This window comes from Chrysochloris asiatica, unplaced genomic scaffold (assembly GCF_000296735.1).
Source record: "Chrysochloris asiatica unplaced genomic scaffold, ChrAsi1.0 scaffold00077, whole genome shotgun sequence".
NCBI lineage: Eukaryota > Metazoa > Chordata > Mammalia > Afrosoricida > Chrysochloridae > Chrysochloris > Chrysochloris asiatica.
Genome location: NW_006408595.1, coordinates 4,728,170 through 4,755,645, shown reverse-complemented (window position 1 = coordinate 4,755,645; position 27,476 = coordinate 4,728,170). Strand labels below are relative to the sequence as shown.

The window sequence follows — 27,476 nt, the reverse complement described above, 5'->3', positions numbered from 1 at the left end:
AGCGCTCCCTACCCACTTCCTGAACTTCCTTCACCATATTATGGATAGAAAGAAACGCTACTACCTGGATGCTCACTGCTATTATCCTGAAGCTACTACCAGATGTTTAGGACGGGTTTAGTAAATTAATCATTAATGCTTCTTACTGCCAATTGCGTGTTGTTCTGGGAAAGCTATGCAGTTCTGTAGAGTACCAATCAGCATCGATTTAAACCCATAAAAAAAGACTCCAGATTTGCATTTTAAATCTTTAAAGCTAACTGCAATATCAGCAGTTCAAACCCACCAGCCACTCCTCAGAAACCCTATACAGGGTCACTATGAAAACTTACTTTATGTCACTTAACAAAGAAAACTGAGGAATTATCAACTAATACCTTATGATTCTTCTTTCATCTATAAAAGATGAAATTTTATTACAGTAGCTCACTAGCCAGCAAGGATTCTTGAATGGTTTAGCAGCTTAAAATGTGACTTAAAACTATTTTTTCAAAATGACTCTCTATATTCCATATTTTATAGATACATATATATGACCAGGAAACCTTTGTCACTATGCTCCATATTTCCTGAAGGCTTGATCCATCATTTAATATTAACTCCTTAAACATCCTTTTGAATTACATAGTCTGGAAAAGTTTATTATACAGAATTTATCCAAATAATTCTGGGGATGAGGAATAATTCTTTTAATAGCCATAGAGACTATTTGTTTCACAATAAATGACTGAGAATTTTTTATACTAGGATTAGAAGAATGAGACTTGCAATTATATGAAGAGAGGTGGAAAAATGGCCATATGATGTTCTTAGTCCACACATACATTTTCTGTAGTGAATGGAAGGAAGGTGAGCAGATGATGGTATGGGTAATTCTAAAATGCGTAACATTCTGGTTGTTAGAGAGAAGATGGATGTCAAAAATCTTGTCCACAGAGAATAAGAAATCCAAAAGTGAAAACATATGAAGTCAAGTAATGAAGTAGACCTAAAGAGAGCTGAGGAAATCTTTACATGAGAAAAAGCAAATATGAACACTTTCTGAAGAATTAAGCACCAGGAGCAAAACATTGTAAGAGTTAGGTGCTAAGTGAATGGACATACCTAACTGGTCTTCATGGTCTTTTCCTATCTGAAAACAGTGCGGCACATTAAATCTGTGACATCAGTTGAGCCAAATAGTCTGATTTCACTTCACAGACTGCCCCAAGATTTTTCTAATCATTAGGAAAACTACATCTCTGAAAAACCTGGGTGAGCCAAGATCATGGAGTATAATTAAATAGGAGGCAATTAACTGAGGTAAGCAAATAATGCTTTTGAAATTATATTTTAAAATATGCACAATTTTTCAATCAAAACAGACCTAATAACATTTAACTGTCTTTAGGCAAATTAGACAAATTAGCACCTAGCATCTTCAGCTTGGGTATATCCTTACGTTTTCACTGAGCATAATTTACTCTTCAGAATCCCTACTTAGTGAAAGTTGCAGGTTGGAAAACAACATTTGGGAAAGAGCTAAAAGTGAAACCGCTGTTGTTGGCTGTTATTGTTATGTGCCCTTTAGTCAAGTTTGACTCAGAGCAACCCTGCTCAGCGTTTCCAAAGGCCAACTTGTAATTTACCTCCTTCTGAATGTGGCCAAGCCCACATCTGTCACCTTTCTCATAAACAGTAATCCGGCTGGACCTGATAGTGTGTTTTGCTGACTGAGCTATGAAGAAAAGACAGGAAATTCACTTAGTTCATCTTCTAATCTAGAATCATGGCTGGATTCAGAATATCGTTAAATAATCATTATCATAAATAATCAGTAAATAGTTACATCTTCAGTCTACTGTCAAAGGTGATGTATTAATGAAAACAAAACTTAAAAATTCACTTGTTATATTCCTGGTGAGGTGCTGCAGGATAATGTGCTAGACCACAAGTTCAGTTTGAGCTGCAAGGTCAGCGGTTCCAATGGAAACCCTATACAGGGTTGCTATGAGTCAAAATTGACTCGATGGCACTTTACAACAATAACAATAGCATATTCCTTGGACCAAATCATAGAGCAGTGATGAAACAGAGGTGTGCCCATGGTATTCCCATTAAGAAGCAAGTTTCTAAGCCAGCTTTGACTCACCCTGCTTTCAAGTACTAACTGGGAATCTAGGAACTGATTGGTTGTTGAAACAGATGCCAAGAGACCAAATAGTGAAATGTTATATATTTCAAGACCCTAAAATGATGTCTTTACTCCATGCATTGATAATGCATAGGTGACTTTTTACCTCCCCTATGGAGTCCTGGTGTGGCGCTGTGGGTTAATCCAGAACTGCAATTTGGGCTTGAACTGAAAGCTTGAACTGCAAACTCACCAGTCACTCCTCAGAAACCCTATATAGGGTCGCTATGAATCAGAACTGACATGGTGGCCCTTACCAACAACAACAGCAATGTACGGATAATAGTTTGCTAGTACAATCTCATATGTGACTTTAGAAACATTTCATCTCAAGCATTTGAACATAATTAAACAGACATAAAGTCAGACACTTGGTGAAATATTTAATAGAATTTAAGTAAGTCATTTCTTTATTAAATATAGGTTCATATAGCATATTTGGTACTTTTTAAACAGTGTTATTATTGTTGTTAGATGCCGCACAGTCAGTCCCATCTCATTTGATGTTGGGTGCCATTAAGTTGGCTCCAATCCATAGCCAAATTTCATCCCTCATACTTTGGACATATTGTCATGAGGGACCAGTCACTGGAGAAGGTTATCATGTTTGGTAAGGTGGAGGGTCAGAGAAAAAGAGGAAGACTCCCAGCGAGATCGATTGGCAAAGTGGCAGCATCGATGGGCTCGAGCGTGGCAACAATTGTGAGGTTGGCCCAGAATTGGTCAGTGTTTCGTTCTGTTGTGCATAAGGTCACTATGAGTAGGTTCCAACTTGATAGCACCTAACAACAACAACAACAACAACAACAACAACAATCCATAGCAACCTTATGTACAACAGAACGAAACCCCACCCAATCCTGTGCTAGCCTCACAATTACTGCTACTTTTTAGCCCATTGCGGTTGCCACTGTGCCAGTCCAACTCACGTGAGGACTCCTTCTTTTTTTCTGACCTTCCATTTTATCAAGCATGATGTTTTCCAGGGAATGGTATTTTCTGACATTATGTCCAGAATATGAGAGTTGAAGTCTAGTCATATTGACTTCTAAGGAGCATTCTGGTGGTACTTCTTCCAACACGGATTTCTTTTTTTCTTGTTCATATAATCCAGCTTCTTGGATTATTAACAACCTTTTAGTTATCAGATAAGTGCTTAATTAGTGCACCATCAGTGCTCCTTTCTAGTTTAATTCAGAATCCGTTAAACTCAGAGAACATGCAGGGATAACAATGCCTATAATACCTTCTATTGACATGTTATCCATTAGGACTTATTTGCTATAAATGTGCTTTTCCACTATATTTAGCAAAGTGAAGTGTTAGAATGTGCATCGTGACAGTACGGAATGCCATTTATAAGAGAATAATATATTATGAACAGAACAAATACATACACCAAAATAGAATCAATATTAACAGCTATTGTGCAGTCTCTGTGGAAATGAATTATTAGACAAAGTGGCATGAAGAATTTAAAGAAAAAGAAGCATATGTGACATATTATATTGTGGAAATTTTCAATTCAATTACAAATTAATTTCTAATGTCACTGAGACTCACATTGGTGTTGTTAGGTGCTACTGAGTAGGTTCTAACTCATAACAATCTTTTGTATAACAGAACAAAACACTGCCCAGTCCTACACCATCCTCACAAATACTGCTATGTTTGACCCCATTGTTGCTGCTATTGTGACAATCCATCCTGTTGGGTGTCTTTCTCTTTTTTTTTTTTTTGATCCTCTGCTTTTTAACACATGTTGCTCTTCTCCAGGGATGGGTCCTTTCTGACAACATATCCAAAGTATGAGAGACTAAGTCTCATAATCTTCGCTTCTAAGGAGCATGTTGGCTAAGACATACTTATTTGTTCTACAACATCATAATCAAATTTATCAATTCTTCTATAGTATGTTTATTGTCCATCTTTCATGTACATATGAAGCAACTGAAAATTCCTTGGATCAGGCACATTTTAGTCCTCAAAGTGATATCTTTGTTCTTTAACACTTTAAGGATGTCTTTGGCAGTAGATTTGCCTAATGCAATACATCATTTGATTTTTTGGCTGCTGATTCCATCAACATTGATTGTGGATCCAAGAGAAATGAAGTCTTTGACAACTTCAATCTTGTCTCCATTTATCATGATGTTATTTATTTGTACAATTGTGAGGATTCTCATTTTCTTTACAGAGGTGCTATCCAGAATGAAGACTATAATCTTTGATCATCATCCCTAAGTACTTCAAGTCCCTGTGTCATCTGATTATGGCAGGCTGCTAATGAGTCTTCCTCCAATCCTGATACATGTTCTTCTTCATATAATCCAGCTTCTCAGATTATTTACTCATCATACAAATTGAATGTTGTTGTTGTTAAATGCCGTGAAGTTGGTTCCAACTCATAGCAACCCCGTAGAGGGTTTCCACAGAGCACATAGTAGGTTTAAACTGCTGACCTTGTGATCATCCTACAGTGTCTCACCAGGACTCCACAGATTTAATAAATATGATGAAAAAATATAATCTTGGTGCACATCTTCCCTAATTTTAAACTATTCAGTATCCTTTTATTCTGTTGTACAAACTTCCTTGTGAGCACAATTAAAGGTTCTGACATATTCACTTTTCACAATATCATCCCAAATTTGTTATGGTTCATACAGTCAAAAGTCTCCACACAGTCAATTAAGCACAAGTAAACATCTTTTTAATATTCTCTACTTTCAGTCAAGATCCATCTGAAGCTAGCAATGATATATTTATTTAGTATCATGTTCTCTTCTGAATCCTACTTGAATTTCTGGTAGTTCCCTAATAATGTAGCATTGCAACTGTTTTTAAATTATATTTAGCAAAATTTTACTTGCTTGTGATGTTCAGATGTTATTCTATGAGTTCTGCATTCTGTTGGGTATTCTCTTTGGAATAAACGTAAATATGGATCTCTCCAAATTGGTTGGCCTGGTAGCTCTTTTCCAAATTTCTTAGTATAGATAAGATAGCATCTCCAGTGTCTCATCAGTTTGTTGAAAAATTCAATTTATATTCTGTAAATTCCTGGAGTTGTTGGTTTTTGTTTTTTTTTGCAAATGCCTTCAGTGCAATATGAACTTCTTCCTTCAGTACCAACAATTCTTGATCATATGCTACCTCTAAAAATGTTGAATATTGATCTTTTTTTTTTTGTACATTGGTACAATGACTGTAAGTATTATCTTCTTTTGGTGCCTTCTGCATCATTCAATGTTTTGTCTATGTTGTTGTTGTTGTTATGTGCTGTCAAGTCAGTTCTGACACACAGCAACCCTGTATAGCATTTCCAAGGAGCAGTTGGTGAATTTAAACTGCTGACCTTTCAGTTAGCAGTCCAGTGCTTATCCTACAGGATGATACCAGGACTCTTAGGATCCTTAAATATTGCAAATCAATACTTGAATATTTTTTTCAGTTCTTTCAGCTTAAAAAATGCTGAGCATTCCTTTTTGGCTTTCTAATTCCAGGTCTTTGCATATTTCATTACAATGATTTACTTTGTTTTCTGAAGTTCTCCTCTGAAATTTATGCTCAACTCTTTTACTTCCTCATTTCTTCCATTCACTTTAGCTTCTCTACACTCAAGAACAAGTTTCAGAGTCTCTTCTGATATCCATTTTAGTCTTTTCTTTCTTTCCTGTCTTTTTAATGACCTTTTCCTTTCTTCTTGTATGATGTTCTTGATGTCATCCCACAACACTTTTGTTCCTTGGTCATTAGTGTCTAATGCATCAAATCATTCTTAAGATGGTTTCTAATTTCAACTGGGATCTATTCAAGGTTACATGAACTTATTTTCCTTCAGTTTCAGCCTAAATTTGTATATGAGCAATTGATGGTCTGGAGTCCTGGTGTGGCGCTGTGGGTTAATGTGTCAGACTGCAAAGCCATTTGAACTGCAAGGTTGGCAATTCAAGTTCACCAGCTGCTCCTCGGAAACCCTGTACACGGTCTCTATGGGTCAGAACCGACTCGATGACACTTCACAACAAATAACAATTGATGGTCTGTTTCACAGTCTGCCACTGACCTAGTTTTGGCTGATGATATTGAGGTCTTACACAGTCTCTTTCCACAGATGTAGTCATTTGATTCCTCTGAATTCCTGCTGGTGAGATCTAGGTGAAACATGAACCTTCTATGTTGTTTAAAAAAGTACTTGCAGTGAATAAGTAATAAGTCTATGGTGCTGCAAGATTCTATCAGGCAATCTCCAGTATCATTTATGTCACTAAGGCCATAGTTTCCAACTGTGGATCCTTCATCTCTGTTTCCAAGTTTTGCATTCCAATCACCAGTAATTATGAATGCATCTTGATTGCATATTTGATCTATTCAGACTAAAGCTGGCTGTTGCTGTTGTTAAGTGTTGTGGAGTCTGTTCCAATCCATAGCGAGCTTGTATAGAGTTTCCGGTGAGTGGCTGGTGGCTTAATTTCATCATCACTGACTTTTGTGATTGGTTCATCAATTGGAACAGTATTGGTATTAACTGGTCTTCCTTGTAGCATATGGATATATTCTTTTTGATAATGAATGTGAAACCTTTCTTCTTGAATTTGTCATTCCTGGCATAGTAAACCATATGATTGTCTGATTAAAAATGGCTATTACCAGTCCATTTCAGCTCACTAATGTCTAGGATGTCAATCTTTATGTGTTACATTTTGTTTTTGACAGCTTCCAATTTTCCTAGGTTCATACTTCATACATTCCATATTCCAACTATTAATGCTTGTAGATGTTTCTCCTCATTTTGAGTTGTGCCTCATCAGTAAATGAAGGTCCTGAAAGCTTTACTCAATTCACATCATTATGGTCTACTTCACTTTGAGAAGGCAGCTTCTCCCCAGTTGTAATTTGGATGTCTTCCAAGTTGATGGGCTTATGTTGTGGCACTTTATCTGGCAATGTTCTGTTGTTAATCATATGGTTTTCAATAGCTAAACATTCAGAAGTAACCCCCTCTCCTTAATCCTACTCTGCCCTAGTCAGGAAACTCCTCTCTGAAACCTGTCCACCATAGGTGACCCTGCTGGTATTTAACATACTTGTGACATCACTTCAAGCATCAAAGCAACATGCAAGCCCCCACAGTATAACAACTGACAGATAGATGAGTGATGGCCCTGACTCATAGGGGGTATTTATTAAATGGAAGCTTTCATTATTTCTGTTCCATGACATCTTAAAATGTAAAATGAATATAGTAATCATTAAAATTTTAATGATTCTGTTACTCATATTATACCGTATCTAAGCCTTTATTCAAACAATATGTGCAACGTAATGAATATGTCTCTTCTAGTCTTAGTCTTCATAACTCCTACCAAACAATTCTTTTAGTAGTGGGTCTGGATAAGATAAGATGGTAGAAGATTCTGATTGGAAGTCTTGATTTAGCAGTGCATGTTAATGGTTAATTGTAATGGTAAAAATTCGAAACTCTAAGATAGCGATAAAATTAACCATCTCAGAAGCAGGAGAAGAAATCTCACTACCACCACAGAAGAAGAGCCAGTAATGAAGCATGCCCTTAGGACCCTGATATCCCTGCACATGGAATCTCCTCAACCAAGGACAGAAAACTGTGATACCAGAGGAGCTGCAGAGGAACAACAACAGCACAACCAAGAGCCAGCGCATGAGAGAGAGTGGTAGACTTTTCAACCCATGGAGCAAGTATAGCTGAGTAAATTGCTTGAAGACTGGGATGCCTCTAGGTACTTAACTGAGACAACTAGAGCTAAGTGCTTTCAGGGAGGCTTATGGTGGAGTAGTGTGTCCTGTGGACATTTATCAGCAGCCCTAAATGAGCTTTGAAACATTAGATGGGCAGAGAGAGGCCTACCTGTGAGCTCAGCTAAGGAGAGGCTGTCTGATTATAACAACTGTACCTTTAACATTTCTGATCTTGAATTGTAATCCATAATCTGTTAATTTCTCAAATAAACTCCACAACTGTGAGTATGATATCTGAATCTTGCATGACCATTGCAAGAATCATCGAACCCAATAGAGAAGTAAGGTGTGCTGTTGTGAGGAATGGTTGGTGTTAATATTTTTGCAATGGAGAATATAATTGCATTCAAAATATTTCTGACAAACAACAACAAGTAAAACTAAATACTCATTGTATGTGTTATTCCTCAAAAATAATCTAAAAGATTATTTGGCAACCCGGTAAATCTTGTAAGTAAAATTAGTTTGAACATTAGATTTCTTTTTTACTTTACTTATAGCTATGAAATTACTTACTATTTATATATGAAGTCATTTAATAAAGACATGCCAGATAAAGAATGACTAAGAGAATACCATTTGTCAACAAATTAATAAAGGTTAAATTGTGAATGAGAGAGTATAAATGTCTAGAAACAATTTATAGAATAATTCAACCTATTACAGAATATTGGCAGAAAATCACATTTTCAACCTTGTGCTAATCCTGCCAAAATACATTAGGAACACAAGCCAACAAATCTGGGAAACAATCTGGCAGCACTTAATGATATCAAGAATGTGCATCCTTGTGATCTGGCAAACTTCTCCTGTAAATCTCTTCCACAGATTATGGAGGAATATATTACTGAGGTTTTGGGTGACTTTATCTGGGGGTTAGAAAATGTGGGAAGCCCAAGCATTCGTTTCTAAGAATAGAGGAGAAAATGTATAGTAGAAATAGCTATATACAGGCTATGCAGTAGTCAATCACAATGACCTTCACACTTGTAGAACACACAGCTGAGCCTAAACTGCAATGTTGTGTACAAAATAATAAGAAACATATCTAGATGATTGGGATGTACAAAAATTAAAAACTTATGTGCAAAAAAAAGACTTTGCCAAAAGATTAAAAAGGGAACCCACAGAATGGGAAAACAATTTTTTGCAACAACATAGCAGACAAGGGATTCATTTCTAAAATATATGGGAAACTACAACACCTCTACAAGAAAAAGTTAAATAACCCAATTAAAAAATGGGTGTTGGACATAAACAGACACTTCACCAAGGAGGAGATCCAGGCAGCCAATAAACATATGAAGAAATGTTCACTATCACTAGCCATTAGAGAGTTGCAACTCAAAACAATAATGAGATATCATCTCACCCCAGCAATAACAGCAAAGATCAAAAAAGTAAAGGACAATAAATGCTGGTGAGGATGTGGAGAGACTAGGACGCTCCTGCATTGCTAGTGGGATTGCAAAATGGTCCAACCTCTCTGGAAAGCAATATGGTGCTTCCTCAGAAGGTTGGAAATAGAAGTACCTTATGATCCAGCAATTCCTTTACTTGGTATTTCCCCACAAGAAATGCGAGCCATAACACGAGTAGATATATGCACACCAATGTTCATAGCAGCACTATTTACAATAGCAAAAAGATGGAGACAGCCTAAGTGCCCATCAGCTGAAGAATGGATAAACAAACTGTGGTACATACACACAATGGAATATTATGCTACCTTAAAGAACAACAAGGAGGCTGTAAGCTATCACATAACATGGATGAACCTTGAGGACAGTACCTTGAGTGAAATTAGTCAGTCACAAAAGGAGAAATACTGCATATGACCACTACTATAAAAGATTAAGGAAAAGAACCCATAATAAAGGGGGGTATTATTTGCTGGTTACCAGGATGTGGGGTGGTGGGGTGAGGGGAGGGAGGGGAAAGTAGAGCACAGGGTAGGGAATGGACACAGGATGGTTGGGTGGTAGGGAGGGGGGCAATACACAAGAAGGGGAAGGGAAGAACAAGGAGGATGAGAAAAGAATTAGGCATATTTGCATGGGCTAAGTGGGACAGAGGTTAGTAATAATGTATGCACAACCTTGAAACAACAGGGCTTTGTGATACAGGGATTGAGACATGGATGGAATGGGCAAAAGGGGGGAAATAATGTTAAGATGCTTGGCTGTCTTTTGAATCTTTGTTAATCTTGCATACCATTATAAAATAGACACTTGAGGGTGAGAGAGAAAAATAACCAGAAATATCACCATAGAAATCTTGTAAGTCTGTCTTCTGCCTATAAGTGACTGGAATACCTAAAATGCGGCTACAACCTGCCCAGTGAAGGAGGCTTCCTGCAGAGCTTCTGCATTACATAAGACCATAGGTGGAATCATGAACCCCATCCAGAATCTTCAGAGGAGGGAAATTTCCACTTGAAAGGGCAAGGAGACTAGCCTGGAGAGGCTAGAAGAACAAAAGATACTTCTTGAAAGAAAGACCGACAGGAAAAATACAAAACAATATAGGCAGTCTGACTGACTAATACAAGAAGAAGCAAGTTGCTCACCCAGGAGACATCAAGGCAAGTGGTCGGGTCCCTTCAGAGCAAACCCCCTTCCAAGACTAAGACCCAATGGGAATACATGAGCAGATACATGCTCTGACAGATGACCACATTGGTCACCAATAAGGGGAAGCGAGAGAAAAATAGCAATGAATCTGCCAACTAAGTACAACCACATTCAATACACATTTGTGAACACGAGTGGAGACCTAGTTGGCCAGCAGTTTAGCAATACCTGGGGACTCCTGGACCCAGGGTCAGTGACATAGCCACAGAGGACTAGAGTGGAGAATGAAGCATCCAGCTGATATAAAGAGAGGGCATATGCACAAGAACACCCACACTTGCAGATAATATCCACTTGACCTGTCTTCAAAGGCTGGATTATCAGAGCTCAACTAGAAGAAGAAAGAAGAGGAAAAAAGAATAAACTGATACAATTTGATGAACTTGACCTACACCTATGGATGCAGTAGCTCAAAAGAGGGAGCAAATCTTTACATCGAGGATCATTCCCACCCCCTCGATACACAGGGTAGACAGGAATGGGCACCTTGACCATTGGCTAGAAGGAGCTCTGGTAGTGTAGTGGTTACGAATCAGGCTGCTAACCTCAAGGTTGGCAGTTAGAAACTATGAGCCATTCCACAGGAGAAAGATGAGGCTTTCTGCTCCAGCCTCAGAAACCCTGTGCAGGGTCACTATGAATTGGAACCGACTCCATGGTACTCAACAACAACAACAACAACAACAACAACAACCCAAAATGAGGGGGCTACAAAGGCAAGAAGTGACTGGCTTACAACAAGAGGGAGTGTAGATCCAGAGGGTATGGAGGAAGGTAGAATCTCCACTGAGTAGTATCCACTCTGTCTGGGCAGGACTGATGAGAGGAGATGGGGATAGCATTCGTATGGTATAATAGTGAATAATTACTATCAGGCCAGACTGTGAGGGTTGGAAATGTAAAAGTAGATGTTTTATAACAAAAGGAAGGGAGTGACTGACTTTTCAGGCCAGGAGCAGAGGCCCCTGGGACCATCAAGGGAGAAGAGCAGAGTGCGGGACCCTACCCAGAGAAGCAAGGATACCAGAGATGGAGGCAGAGAAGATGATGTGGAGAGGTGGAGTGGCTGGAAACTCTAGACCCAGAGAGGGAGAGGGGCTGGGTGCTGATGACCAAGGAGCAGGCTTGCGGGGTGTGCCTTTTGGTTGGTTGATGATGCATGGAGGGGATTGTAACCATGGCAATGTAACAATATATGATAGGATGAATGTGAAGCTAGTGTTCTCCCATGTTCTATCACATAATTCACAATAAAAATTCACAATGGCCAGACTTTGTCTCTCATATTTCAGACATGTTGTCAGGTGGGACCAGTTCCTGGAGAAGGGCATCATGCTTGGTAAAGTGGAGGGACAAGGAAAAAAAGGAAGACCCCAATGAGACGAATTGGAACATTGACAGCAACAATGGGCTCATGCATAGCAGCAGTTGGGAGGATAGTGCGGGACTGGGTGGAATTTACTTCTGTTGTACATAGAGTTGCTATGGGTTGGAACCAACTCGACGGCACATAACAAGAGCAACCCGAGTATCACCAAAGTGTGTTTTTTTGAAAATGACTGCTTTAACTATGTCTACCTACAGTGGGTCCTTATAATAACTACAAAGGCATTTGTTGTTGTTGTTAGGTGTCATCGAGTCGATACCAACTCATAGCGACCCTGTGCACAACAGAATGAAACATTGCCAGGTCCTGAGCCAACCTCACAATTGTTGCCACGCTTGAGCCCATTGATGCTGCCACTTTGACAATCCATCTCACTGGGGATCTTCCTCTTTTTCTCTGACCCTCCACCTTACCAAACATGATATCCTTCTCCTGCAACTGGTCCCTTCTGACAATATGTCCAAAGTATGAGAGATGAAGTTTGGCCATTCTGGCCTCCAAGGAGCACTCTGGCTGCACTTCTTCCAACACAGAGGCATTTAGATATCAATTAATTGATTTAGTCAACTTATGAGAATAAATGGAAAAGTATTGCTACTAGGGTTCCAGTTCACACATGCACAGATTTATTCTTTAAAAATGTGTTTAAACATGTCTCTGCAATCAGTGGATGGCTTCAGACAATTAATTTCAGTAATAAATTTATCTTAGTCTCATTAGGGTGCCTTTGAAAATAAAAGTCAATCAAATCAATGGCTTCCAAAGGGCTAGTTAACTCAAGGCAGGGTAGTCAATTCAGAAGGTTGTGGTGACTGTATTTTGGGATTCCAAAGAGAAATCTTGACAGATATTCCTGAAGGATACAGGATGATCGTGGAGGTTTATTATGAAGTTTTAAGAAGAATTGAAAATTGCATTATTGAGGAAAAAGCCCAGGAAAGTAATGGCAATGCTCAATCTTTGAGGTTGGCAAGGGTTGTCCTATGTGAACTTCTTTGGAAAACCTCACCCCATCCATCCTACAGTCCTGATATTCCTCATTCAGAAATTTTTTTGTCCCCCTAACTAAAAGAACATTGAAAAGGAACTCAATTTGAGTTCCTAGAAGATGTCAAAACTGTCATTTTGATATGGCGTAAATTGAAGAACACAGAATACTTCAGGTAATGGTTAGAGAGATGGAAACATCCCTTTCAGAAGTGTATAGACATAGCTGGAAAATACGTTAAGAAACAATAGCTTTTTATTTTGATACATTTGATTTTTGTTACAGAGCTTTTTGTATTTACTCTAGTATAAAGTATAATCAAGAAAGTAAGTTGCCTCTCTTCCTGGCTGTTACGGACTGAATTCTGTTGCCCACAATATGTGTTCATTAAAAAGCTGCTATATGCAGATGATATAACTTTGCTTGCTGAAAGTAAAGAGGACTTAAAATACTGATGAAGATCAAAGACCACAGTCTTTGGTATTAGTTGTACTTCAATGTAAAGAAAACAAAAATCCTCACAATAAATGACATCAAGATAAATGGACAAAAGACTGAAGTTGTCAAAGACTTCATTTTGCTTGGATCAACCATCAACACTCATTGAAGCAGCAGTAAAAAAAGGTGTATTGCATGAGGCAAATCTGCTGCACAAGATCTCTTTAAAGTGTTGAAGAGCAAAGATGTCAATCTGAAGACTAACGTGTGCCTGACGCAAGCCACGGTATTTTCAATAACCTCAGATGCATGCTAAAGTTGGACAGTGAATAAGGAAAACTGTAGAAGAACTGATGCAACTGAGTTATTGTTTTGGAATTTTGAAAGTACCATGGACTGCCAAAAGAACAAACAGCTCTGTGTTGGAAGAAGTGCAGCCAGAGTGCTCCTTGGAAGCCAGGATGGCCCAACTTCATCTTTCATACTTCATACATATTATCAGGAGGGAACAGTTACTGGAGAAGGATATCATGTTTGATAAAGTGGAGGGTCAGAGGAAAAGAGGAAAACCCCCAACGAGATGGATTGACACAGTGGAGGCAGCAACGGCAATGACCGAACAGTGTTTCGGTCTGTTGTGCATAGGGTCACTATGCATCCTTACTGACTTTAGGAAGCCTAACAACAGCAGCAACAAAATGTGTTAACTAGGCTGGGTCATGATTTTCAGAATTATGCAATTATACTCTATTTTGAGATCTAATGTAGCTATCCTATTAACATCATCTTTATGGTAAGGCTTTCTGCTTCTCCAAAGATTTATAACCTCGGAAACTCTATACAGGGCAGCTATGAGTTAGAACCAACCCCACAGCACATACCAACAACAACTATGGTAACGAGGTAGATATATTAAAGAAGTAGGATGTAATTTACAGAATTAGGTTGTATTTTATGTTACTCTCTTTTGAGATATGAAAGAGATTAAACAAGTTATCAGTGATCAGAAGGACCTACTATCATCAAGAAAAAAGAGCCAGAAACAGAGCTGCCCTTTTACCCAGGGTCCTTCCATTGGAAAACTCCTAGATCTAGGGGAAGATTGATGGCAAGGACCTTCCCCTAGAACTGAGAGAAAGAAAAAGCCTTACCCTAGAATTTGTTCTTCTAGTTTAAACTGTGAAATAATAAATTTCTGTTGTTAAAGCTATCCACTTGTAGTATTTCTGCTATGGTAGATAACTCAGACATTGACTTTTTTATTATTAATGAACATTTGCTATACCAGGATAGTTTATATAACTATGGATCTTTGAATTTTTCAATTATAGATTACTTCTAAATAATAAAATGGTTGAGCATATTCATGCATGCATACTTTCATTGTTGTACAAAGATGACATGCATATTTTTCTTAGTTAATTTTTCTCTTATGGTGTAGTGTAACTAAATTAATTATATTTAAATTATATTTAAAACACTAAGAGAAACTGAGAAGGAAAGAGAGAACTCAGATATATAGAATTTCTCTCTAGGCTATGGAAATAGTCGAGGTTTCTTGGTCCAAGGCAGACACTGGAGGATGTTTTGGAGAATAAGAAGACAGAAGGGAAATTGGCAAAGAAGGGGGCCTGTGATACAATAGGTTAATCACCTGACTTCTATGGGGAAATGCATGGTTTGAACCCATCCTATGTGCCAAGAGAGAAAAATGAGGCAGTCTATTTCTATAAAGTTTTACACCCTCAGAAACCCTGTGGACCAGTTCTACTCTGTTGTATAGGATCACTATACATCCAATCCAACTGTAAGGCAATGGCTTTGTGTTTGGGTACAAGGACGACAACTGGTTTTCACATTAATTCTCTAATTGTTAAACCTGACTCAAGGTTTCTTAATTTACATAGTTTCATATTCTGGCACAGAAACTGGGAAAGAAGTGATTTCTCAGTAAATAGTATTAAGGCAATTAATTACCTACTTGTTTGGAACAAAATCCATTTCAATTTTATTCAATCTATATTTTCCCAGATAAGTTCCATACGTATTATATGATTAAATATTTTTTAAAGTTTGGCAATCAATCCAAAGATAAAAGAAGATGTCAATAACTTTGAGTGCATTATAGCTACAACCTCTGCATATTAACAAGAAAATAAAAATAAAAGCAATGAGTAAACATGCAAGTTTTCAATCTCTAAGAATAACATTAAAATACAACAGAAAAATAAGCAAAGGACACTTTATAAACACAAATTGCTAAGAAACAAATAAATAAAAGGTTAACTTCATTGGTCACTTATATTTATTTTGTTGCTAAATAAGGAAGCAGCAAGAGAATACTATTTGTCTAACAAATTAGCAATGCTAAATTTGTGATTGAGAGAATATAAATGTCTATATGAGTGTGCATGTGTATATACATATATTTGTGAAGTTCTATTTATCTATCGTGTCTATGTGTTCATTAGTGAGGCATTGGAGTTTCTGTTCCCTGCTGTGTGAAAACGTTATTTTCTTTTGGGATACAAGAATCACTTCAATAAATTGAATTGTTATCCATAGTTTCATTTGGACTATACAATAAACACATCTAATCAACCAATTTATATATGGCCACAGGACTTATGACAAACCTACAGTTTAATGTGCATTGATACATTTTTCCATGACATCACCTGAATCAGTTGGATAGCCATAGAGCAAACTGGTATAATATTTAAGAATATTAAGTAATTTTTCATTCCCATCTTAATCTGACGTTCACCTTGTGATTCATCATTCAAGGAAAATAAAGGCAATACATTTGAAAGTCAGTATTTGAGGAGAAAGAAATAGCATTTTAAAAAATTTCAAGGTTCACTTTGCATCTCAGGAGCAACACTGAAGGATTTGGACCACAGAGCTTTACTACACATTACAGGTAAAAGAACTCAGGATACAACACAAGTATAGTGCCCAGTTGGCATTGCCATAAAAAGAAAGAAAAAGGGTAAGGAGGTCAGACACCCCATGGTATCATTTCCCATGTGAGCCTTTTCTCCTTTCCTTTTTTCTCCCCTTCTAGAGCCAATTCCAATGTGACCATTGTGAGAACAGTGTGTTCTGTACCTCCATCCATCTTGAGAGCAAGAACATTTTCAAGTCCCCTTGGAGATTCTCAGATCTTAAAATAACAATCTCATCAGCCTAGTTCTGTTTCTTTGCAATGAGAAATAGATTCACAAGGTGTCGCATGCACCTAGAGGGGTGGGGGGTGGGGGATACAGGAAATGAGATGTGTAGAAAAATAATGGAGTTCCTAGGTGGAACAGTTAACATACAGTTGCTAACAGAAGGAGCTTTGAGTCCATGTTTCAAAAGAAAAGCCTAGTGATCCAGTAAATCACCATTGAAAACCCTGTGGTGAGCAGTTTTACCCTGACACATATGAGACCACCATGAATTGGAAAGGACTCCACATTTACTGTTATTTTTGTGTGTTCATTTTTTAAGAGATAATAGTGGATGTTGTAGAGAAAGAAAGGGTGACCCTAATTCAGAGACTTTATGACAGGCAGCCCAAACTTGTGGTTCAATGGATTTAGAAGTTAAGATTCAGAATATGGCAGTCCTGAATCCAAAGAGCCGAAGTGTGGGAAACATGGCATGGATAAGAGCACTAGATTCTAGGGTGACCAGGTGGTCAAGTTTGTTTGGAAGTGAAGTGGTTTCTAAAACACAGGCTGTTCAGTTTTCAAATTGTGAGAGCCTTGGAAAAACAGAGATGGGTTAGTAATCATACCAGGTCCTTGTTGTTGCTGTTGTTGTAAAATGCCGTCAAGTCAGTCCTGACACATAGCAACCTTATATAGGATTTCCGAAGAGTGGCTGGGTAAGCTTGACCCACTTACCTTGTGGTTCAAACTGACTTTGCCATCCAGCACATTAGCTACTAAAATTAGGATATGGATTTCTACAGCCTCAGACTTCAGTGGCAAAACCAGTGGAGTACCCAGTGAACTGTGGATCTGAGGTGGCATGATTTTATAAATTTGTTCCCCTAAACTGACCCTATCTTCACTAGGAAAAGGAGTGTGTTGGGGGGAATAATTCTGGGTGGGATATGCTGCTGAAAAAGTTCTTAAACACTAAGCATACAGTTGAAAGAGGCTGCTTTTACTCTCCCCCAAGACGCCCCAAAACTTTTTAAGTTCATGCAATCCTTTCAGTTGATAAGCTTATGTCCTCCCTCCTTTTGCCAATGTAAGATGGGAGCATGGAAGCAGAGGCAGGTCTGCTATGGAATATGAAGAATCTCTCATTTCTTTCACACCTAAGACAAAGTATATACGGTTTTAATATCATTACACACCCGTAGCAGCTTTATACTGTGTCAAATTACCTCAGCTGGACATGTGTTTTGATAATTCTCTTTCCTGCAAGATTTTTCATTAGATAGTCCATGAGCATAATTTGTGCAACATTGGGTAGGTAGAACTGAAGCTTCAGCCATACTTGTTCTTGGATAGTCCATATGCTATTTCAGGTTAATCGTGTCCTGGATTGCCACACTCACCCCTGTGGTATGGACCCAGTAGTTATGCCTGCATTTCCTGTAGTTTCTGTTGCATCTCCTCCATCAACTTCTCCAAATTTCCCATCAGTTTCACATACAGCTCAAGGCAAGGTGTCAGCATCCCTGCAGTTCATTAGCATTTTCAAAAATGAAGGCTTAAAAGCAGTGAGAGATGGGTACATGTTCCAGTGAAAGACAGATGCAGAGTTCAGTGTATCCTCAGGAATTCCAGCTTGTCTTCAGGGACTAAAGTTTGTCCCTGCGTTCCCACTTCATCTCCCTCTTTCCTTATGGACTGCTAGCCCTACTCTAGACTCAGAAAGAACACATTTAGACCTCTTAACCAGTTATCATACTCACAGGAAGTCTAATCTCTATAATAAATGTGCTGTTCCCTTCAGAGAAGTTTAGCTTTTGTAACGGAATACTAATTGTTACAAAAGCTAAACTGAATTAAGGAAGCCATGTGTAATTGTTGTTGTTGTTAGGTGCCCTATGCACAACAGAGCAAAACACTGCTGATCTTGCACAATCTTCACGATTGTTGATATTCATTAGTAAGTATTTTAAGTCCTCTTCACTTTCAGCATGCAATGTTGTACTGTCTATATATTGCAGGTTATTATTGGGTCTTCCTCCAAATCTGATGCCATGTTCTTCTTCATATAATCCAGCTTCTCAGATTATTTACTCAGCATACAGATTGAATAAGTATGATGAAAAGAATACAGCCCTGGCACATACCTTTCCTGATTTTAAGCCATTCAATATGTCCTTGTTCATTCAAATGACTGTCTCTTTGTCTATGTACAGGTTCCTCCTGAGTATAGTCAAGTATTTTGAAATACCTGTTCTGTACAATGTCATTCATAGCAACTGTTAAACAATCTAAATTAAGGAAGCATTGTGTAGTCTAATTTATTCCTCACACCCATAAACCAAACAGTCCTGGTATGGATCTGTAAGATCAGCACTGGACTTCAAACCACAAGGTCTGTGGTTGACATCCACCAGGCGCTCCTCGGAAATCCTATACAGGGTTGCTATGAGTTGGAACCAACTTGATGGCACTTAACAACAACACAAACAAAAACCAAACACGCTGCCATCTAGTTGTCTCCAATTTATAGCAATCCTATAGTATATCAGAGTTGCCCCATAAGGTTTCTTTATATAAATGGACTGACACATCTTTCTCCTGTGGAATGGCTGTTGGGTTCTGACTGTTGACCTTTGGTTAGCACTTAATCACTGAGCCACCAGGGATCCTTTATAACTCAAAACAAACTTATTAAAATCTTAATTTTTTTTCAGGTGAAGAAACCATAAATGAAAGAGGTTAAATAATTGGTTTGACATTAGACCAGGTCATTATAACTCGGGAGAATAGAGACTTGGTGTTGCTGAGGAAGGCAGGCCTAGCTCCAATGCTAGGAAGGGCATATTCCAGTTGCCTGTGCTTGAAGGCTGTAATACTAATACTTACCAGGACAACAACACTGTGCTAGGCATTTTCTAAGTGTTTGACATTTATCAAATCACAGAATCATTGTCACAGCTGTAAAACTAAACAGTGGTATCAATTCCATTGAACAGATGGACAAGATTGTTCAGGTGGTGGGCACAGAGCTAGAATTCAAACCCAGAAAACTTGGCCTAACGAGTATCTCTCTGGATGAAATAAAGGAGACACCACAAGGACGAGCATAGATGCATTATTAGAGCTAGGAATTTCACTGAAGACTATTTTTATTTACCTCACAATTTGTTTATAATTAGTTTCACATCACAGAAAAATAAGGACCTGTCCTTTCTTTTTTTAAATAAATAAAGATACAGGCAACAAAGTAAGAATTTGAGGATTATCCTCACCTGGGCTATTAATCGTACGCTTTTTACAAGACAATAAATTGTCACTAAAAACAAAGTTTTGAGCTCTATGAGTCATAACCAACCTGATGGCACTTAACAGCACATCACCAAAAAGTAGGTTCATTAAAGTTAAATTTCAGGAGAAGGGACAATTGGTTTAAATTGTGGATCAGCAGAGATTTTCAAATACCCATAGCAAACTTCTTAGCTGTACTAGGACTTTTGCTTAATAGCTTCTGTGGTAACTTTCTGAGTCTCATATTATACAGGAAACATGTTTAATTACAATTTTTTTTAAAAAAATTATATTTATAAGAATTAAAGGAAGGCCTTTGGTGATCATCTAACATCTTTAAAAGGAAGGAAAGTAAAGTGTAAAGTATGAAAAGGGAAGCAGCTATAAAAACAAAGAAAGGTAACTGAAGAAGGAAATAAAAATGGCATTGGAACAATTCAAGACTGATTACTTTAACTCTTAGAATTAGGCTTCTGAAATGAAGTCTAAATATCACTCTATTAGCATGTGATTAGATCACCTCAAAGCTAAGCAAGCATCTCAAGGAATCTGTGCAAAAAAATCATGATTAGCATTTTTGCTTAACTTAGGCACAAGATGCCTTCCCAAAAGTCAGAGAAAAATAGAAAAAAGAGTTTAAAATCAAATATGTGAGAGACAAACACAAATCTGATTTAACTTTGCAATTTTTGTTTCCTTCTGTCTAGACAAGAGTCATTAGGAATAAGAAATTAGTGAGAAAAAAAAAAAACCTCAAAGAATAAATACATTTAATATATGGACTTTTCATGATGAATAATTTCCAAGTCCCCTCATTACATTTTTCTGAAAATGTAATTATATAAATAAAAAAAGAGAGAGAGAAAGCAGCATCCCCCAAATCCTTCCAATTTCTACAGGGGTTTGCTGTATATAAAACACATTCCTATACATTATTTTTTTATCTTCCCACATAACAGTTCCATGAAGTAAGGGTAGGTGTTATAATCCTGAGTCTCAGATTTAAGTGAATTGAGCCAGGTCATAGGCTAAAAGCTTGATAAAATAATTTTAGGACTAATGGTTTTTTTTGCAGTTATACATTTCAGTCTCCTTCCTCTTAATTTTGAAGAGCTTATGTCTCTTAGTCAGGGTTCAAAAAGAAACAGAACCAGTGAAAGCTGGACAGATTGATAGATCAATATGAAAAAGAAATGAGAGAAATATTTTAAGTCCTTAAATAACTGTTGTTGGTTGTTAAGTGCCATCAAGTTGGTTCAGAGTCATAGTGACCTTCTGTAGGGTTTCCAAGGAGTGGAAAATAGTTATACTTTCTATTATAATTTACAATATTTGTTTTTGTTGTTATTAGGTGCCATTGAGTCTGTTCTGACCCATAACGACCCTATGTACAACAGACTAAAATACTGTCTGGTCCTGTGCCATTTTTACAATTGCAGCTGCTCTTGAGCCCATTGCTGCTGCCACTGTATCAATCCGTCTTATTGGAGACCTCCCATGTTCTTGAGCCTCCATTTGATGGAGCATGATGCTTTTCTCCAGGGATTGGTCCCTTCTGATAATAAGTTCAAAGTATGAGAGAAGAAGTCTGGTCATTTGGGCTTCTAAGAAGCATTCTGCTTGTACTTCTTCCAGTACAGATTTGTATGTTCTTCTGGCAGTCTTCTACATTTGACATCCTTCTATAACTCAAATGCATCAATTCTTCCACAGTCTTCCTAATTCATTATTTGCCTAACTTTCATATGTATATGAGGCTATTGAAAATACTTCAGCTAGATGCACTTTACTACTCCCCCTCCCCCCCCCCACACACACAAAATCCCTGGGTGGTATAGACTGCTAACTCTGTCAGCTACTAACTGAAAGACTGGAGATATGAGTGTACCCAGTGATGTTTCTGAAGAAAACTCTGGAGATCTACTTTTGAAAAGTCAGCCACTGAAAGCCTAATAGTTTTTCTCCTCTGATGTATTTGGAGTCTCCATAAATCAGAATTGACTCAAGCACACCTGGCTATTTTTACATAGATGGCAACTGGACAATTGAAATTTATTTTCCCACTATAATATTCTTTTAAAAACTCTTTCTTAGTTATATTTGACCAGAAATATCCAGGTTTATTTCTAACATAATTGCTATATATAAATACTAAGTCAATTCCCTGGGACAGAAAGTACTATCCAGAGCTATAAGATCATTGTGACTAATTCAGAAACAAATCACCTGCAATTTTCCTACCAACGATTCTTAGACCTTTTCTATATAAATTCAGCCTAAGTTAGGAGGTATATATATTTTTTAAAAAGCACAACTTTTCATTTAATAAAGTATTTGTGTTCTGGCCTATAAGAATCTTAATCTTTAACAAAAATGTTGCTTAAGTAGATGACTGAAATCTCCTAAAAATTAGACACTAATCCTGGTGTGGCACTGTAGGCTAAGCTCTGGACTGATAAATCTAAGGTTGGTGGGTTTGCTCCTCAGAAACTCTATACAGCCAGGGCTGCTATGAGTTGGAACTGACTTTGAGTGCACTTAACAACAACAACATGCACATTAAAAGAGTTCACCAAAATAGTAGAAAGAGAACCTACAGATTGGGGGCGTTGGGGGAGGGGAGGCTGGAGAAAATTGGTGATATCAGACAAGGGACTAATCTGCAAATTTTATAGAATACACCAATACCTCAACAAGACAAAGACATATAATCCAATTTTTAAATGGACAGAGGACATGAACAGACACTTTACCAAAAACTATATTCAAGTGGTCAACAAACATAAAGAAATTCTCACAATCATTAGCCATTGTTCTTAAGTGCAGCTGAGTCAGTTTCACTTCACACCACATCTAGTGTTTCTAAAGTTAGGGTTAGGGGTTTGAACTGCTAACCTTGTGATTAGCAGTCCAGTGCTTATCCTTATGCCAGAACTCCATTAGCCATTGTCGTTAAGTGCCATCGACTTGGGTCCAACTAATAGCAACCCTGTATAGGATTTCTGAGGAGCAGCTGATGAGTTTCAACCACTGACCCTATGGTTCAAACTGACCTTGCAGTCCAGTGCATTAAACCATAGTGCCACACTAGTAGCCATTGTTGTTGTTGTTGTTAAGTGCCGTCAAGTCGGTTCCAACCCATAGTGTTAGAGAGATGCAAATCAAAACAACAATGAGATGTAATTTCATTACAGCATTAATGTTGTTGTTGTTGTTATGTGCCGTGGAGTCGGTTCCGACTCATAGTGACCCTGTACAGGGTTTCCAAGGCTGTAAATCTTTACGGGAGCAGAAAGCCTCATCTTTCTCCCACGGAACAGCTGGTAGTTTCGAACTGCTGACTGTAAGGTTCGCAGCCTGATTCGTAACCACTACGCTACCAGAGCTCCTTCACAGCATTAATAGCAAAGTTAAAAACAAAACAAAATTAAAAAACCAGAAATGAATAAATGCTGGCAAAGGTATGAAGAAATAGAACCCTCATACTTTGTTAGTGAGACAGTAAAACTGTGGAAAATGGTATGGGGCTTCCTCAAAAAGTTGAAAATAAGAAACATATGAACTAGCAATCCCTTTATGTGGTATATATCCTAGAGAAATAAGAGCCACAACACAAACAGATATATGCACACAATGTTCACCGCAACACTATTCACAATGGCAAAAAGATGGAAACAACTAAATGTTCATCAATGGAAGAATGGATAGATGAATTTTAGTACATGCATACAATGGAATACTATGAAACATTAAAGAATAATGATAGCACAGTGAAACATCTTATGGCCTGGTTGAACCTGGAGAACATTATGCTAAGTGAAATTATTGTTGTTGCTGTTGTTAAAGTGCCATCAAATTCATTCTGACCCATAGCAACCCTGTATAGGGTTTCCGATTAGTGGCTGGTGAGTTTGAACCACCGACCTTGCAGTTCAAACGGACCTTGAGATAGGGTGCTTATCCCACAACACCACACCAGACTTTTATAATTAGTCAATTATAAAAGGACAAACATTGTTTAAGACCACTACATTAATAAGTCAAGAAAAGGTTTCAACACACACACAATTTTTTAATGGTTACCAGGGATGGAAAGAAGTGGGAATAAATTACTTAGAATTAACTATGCCCGAGGGTGTTGTTATTGTTGTTGTTAAGTGCCATCGAGTCGGTACTGACTCATAGTGAACCTATGCACAACAGAATGAAACACTGCACAGTTCAGGGTCAACCTCACAATTATTGCCACTCTTGAGCCCACTGATGCTGCCACTTGGCTAATCCAACTTGCTGGGGGTCTTTCTCTTTTTCTCTGACCCTCCACCTTACCAAACATGATATCCTTCTCCAGTGACTGGTCCCTCCTGACAATATGTCCGAAGTATGAGAGACGAAGTTTGGCCATCCTGGACTCCGAAGAGCACTCTGGCTGTACTTCTTCCAACACAGATCTGTTTGTTCTTTTGGCAGCCCATGGTACTTTAAATATTCTCCTCCAACACCATAACTCAAATGCATCAATTCTTCTATGATCTTCCTTATTCACTGTCCAGCTTTCATATGCATATGAGGTTATTGAAAATACCATGGATTGGGTCAGGCACACCTAGTCCTCAAGCTGACATCTTTGCTCTTCAACACTTTAAAAACATCTTGTGCAGCAGATTTGCCTAATGCAATATGTTGTTTGATTTCTTGACTGCTGATTCCATGAGTGTTGATGGTTGATACAAGAAAAATGAAGTCTTTGACAATTTCAATCTTTTCTCCATTGATAAGAATGTTGTTTATTGGTCCAGTGGTGAGGATTTTGTTTTCTTTACATTGAGATGGAATCCATACCGAAAACTATGGTCTTTGATCTTCATCAGTAATTATTTTAAGTCCTCTTCACTTTCAGCAAGCAAGGTTGTATCATCTGCATATCGCAGGTTGTAAATGAGCCTTCTTCCAATCCTGATGCCATGTTTTTCTTCATATAACCCAGCTTCTCATATTATTTGCTCAGCATACATGTTGAACAATGAAACAATACAACCCCATTGCAACCTTTCCTAATTTTAAACCATTCAGTGTTCCCATGTTCTGTTCGAACAAATCCCTCCTGGTCTATGTACAGGTTCATCATGAGCACAATTAAGTGTTCTGGAATACTCATACTTCACAATGTTGTCCATAGCTTTTCATGAGCCACACAATTGAAGACCTTTGCATAGTCAATAAAGTACAAGTAAACATCATTCTAGTATTCTCTGCTTTCAGCCAAAATCTATCTGACGTCAGCAATGATATCCCCCGTTACACGTCCTCTTCTGAATCCAGCGTGAACTTCTGAAACTTCTGTCAATGCCAGAGGGTAGATATGTGTCAATTTGGATGAAGGGGAAGGCAATATACAATACAATAAAGGTTGTTAAAAAAATGATGGAGGCAAAGGAAGACAAGAGAAAAGAACAAGTGTTAGAGGCAACAAAGGTAAATAGTGTAGGTCATGTACTTTTGCTGCAAATGTATCTATGAACATGGTGGAGCATGTTGTTGCGGTTGTTAAGTGCTATTGAGTCGGTTTCGACTCATAGAGACCATGTAAATTGTTTCTAAGGAGCAGCTGGTTTGTTGAAACCACCTATCTTGTGGTTAGCAGTTCAATGTTTATCCTATAGCACCACACCAGGGTACATATGTTTTGTTGTTAAATGCTGTCGAGTAGGTTCTGACCCATAGCGACCCTGTATAGGGTTTCCGAGGAGCAGCTGGTAAGCTTGAACTGCCAACCTTGCAGTTCAAACAGCTTTGCAGTCTGACGCATTAACCCACAGTGCCACACCATATTTTTGAAAACTTGTTAGATATTACCAAACACCTTGAGGGTATGGGTTGCTGAGTTTGGCATAACATAGTTCACAAAGACAATGTGCTACATCCTAATTTTATGAGTAGTGAATGTGATCTTAAAAGCGATTTCAGGTGCAACTATTGGTCTCTTCTTGCCCAAACGAAAGAAGAGTAATGAAAATTGAGGACACATGGGAATAATTAGTATAATGGATTAATGGACATGTAAACATCAGTCCCCATGACACTGAAACCCGAAGAACTAGATGGTGGCTGTCCACCACTACCAACTACTCAGAAAGGGATCACATTAGCAGAATCTGGATAAAGTGGGAGAAAATATGGAACAAAACTCAAAATCATAAAACAGACCAGGGCTTCACAAGAGACTGGGAGAACCTAAGACTTTAGCTTTCCATCCTTCAGGTCTGAAACTTACTGTCATGGTCAAATTTTTAGCCTAGCAGTAGATAGGTACAACACTAGTAGATGGTGACAACACTAGTAAGGCATGCTCACCATGGAATGGTCAATCATTCAAGATCAAAAGGGCAACACTTACCTAAGGACACAGTTGAGAAGGATGGGAAGGAGGGTAGAATGGATATAAAAGCCACATGGAGGAAGTGGGGTAATCGTTGTTAAATGGAGGAGATTGCTATCATTGAGATGAAACAAAGTGTATGATTTGTTGACTATAAAACTGATGATTTGCTCTATAAACATTCACTCAATTCACAATAAACAGTTTTCAAAAATTGTTTCCCAAAATAAGGGTTTTTTTTCCCCGCTTAATTTAAATTTCTTGGTAAGAGTCTGAATTAGGGTAGATTTTTGTCTGGTTATGTCAGCTGTTGTAACTCTTGCCAAGAACAGTGTGTGACACATGGTAGATGATCTATAAACATTTAATATCTACAAGCAAAGACTTAGTAAAGAAACAGGTTTTCCATCATCTTTTGAATAACAGTGAAACTAGGCAGGCTTTGGGTTACCAGTATTGTTTATAAAATATATTCCCTCTTGTGTTCTTCACCCTGTCTCTCAGTTTTGCCTGCATGTATTTGGTACAATTCCTGCTCTCCATATACTCAGTGACGTAAGTAAGTGGGGAAAAGGTTAAAGACAGGGAAGAAATATGTTTTAAAGCAGGAAAAGAAGAGTGAAAACTTTTATTTTCCATAGTCTTTCATCTTATTTAACTTCCATTCTGTCTTTTGCAACCTTCAATTTTAACAGTTCTCGATTGATCTAAGAAGCAGTATCATTGATACCTTAAGGATTACACACTTACTGCATTACTTCCTAGATCAGGTGGGAACTGACAGGCATCTCTCTTTAGAACAAATGTTGATAAAATTTGCAGCAGTTTGGGGAATGTTGCAAAGAAATTGGTTAAATATTACACTGCTATACACAAATCAAAAATGAAAAATAATGTGCAATAAAATATCACTGACTAAAACAGTACATATATCTAAACATAAACTCAAAATTCCTTGCTGTTGTTGTTGTTACATGACATTGATTCGGTTCCAACTCAGAGCGATCCTGTATAGGGTTTCCCAGGAGCAGCTGGTAAGCTTGAACCTCCCACCTTGTGGTTCAAACCGACCGTCTAGGTCAGTGTATTAAGCCGCAGTGCCACACCACGATTGTTTATGCCCATTCCAAAGAGAGGTGACCCAACGGAATGCGGAAATTATAGGACAATCTCTTTGATATCTCAAGCGAGTAAAGTTTTGCTAAAGGTAATACAGAAACGGCTACAATCATACATTGACAGAGAACTTCC

At 37.9% G+C, this 27,476-nt stretch overlaps 1 pseudogene; it reads right to left on the bottom strand.

The window, feature by feature from the left end:
* LOC102839577 overlaps positions 1-27,476 on the bottom strand; it is a 49,423-nt pseudogene that overhangs the window by 477 nt on the left and 21,470 nt on the right.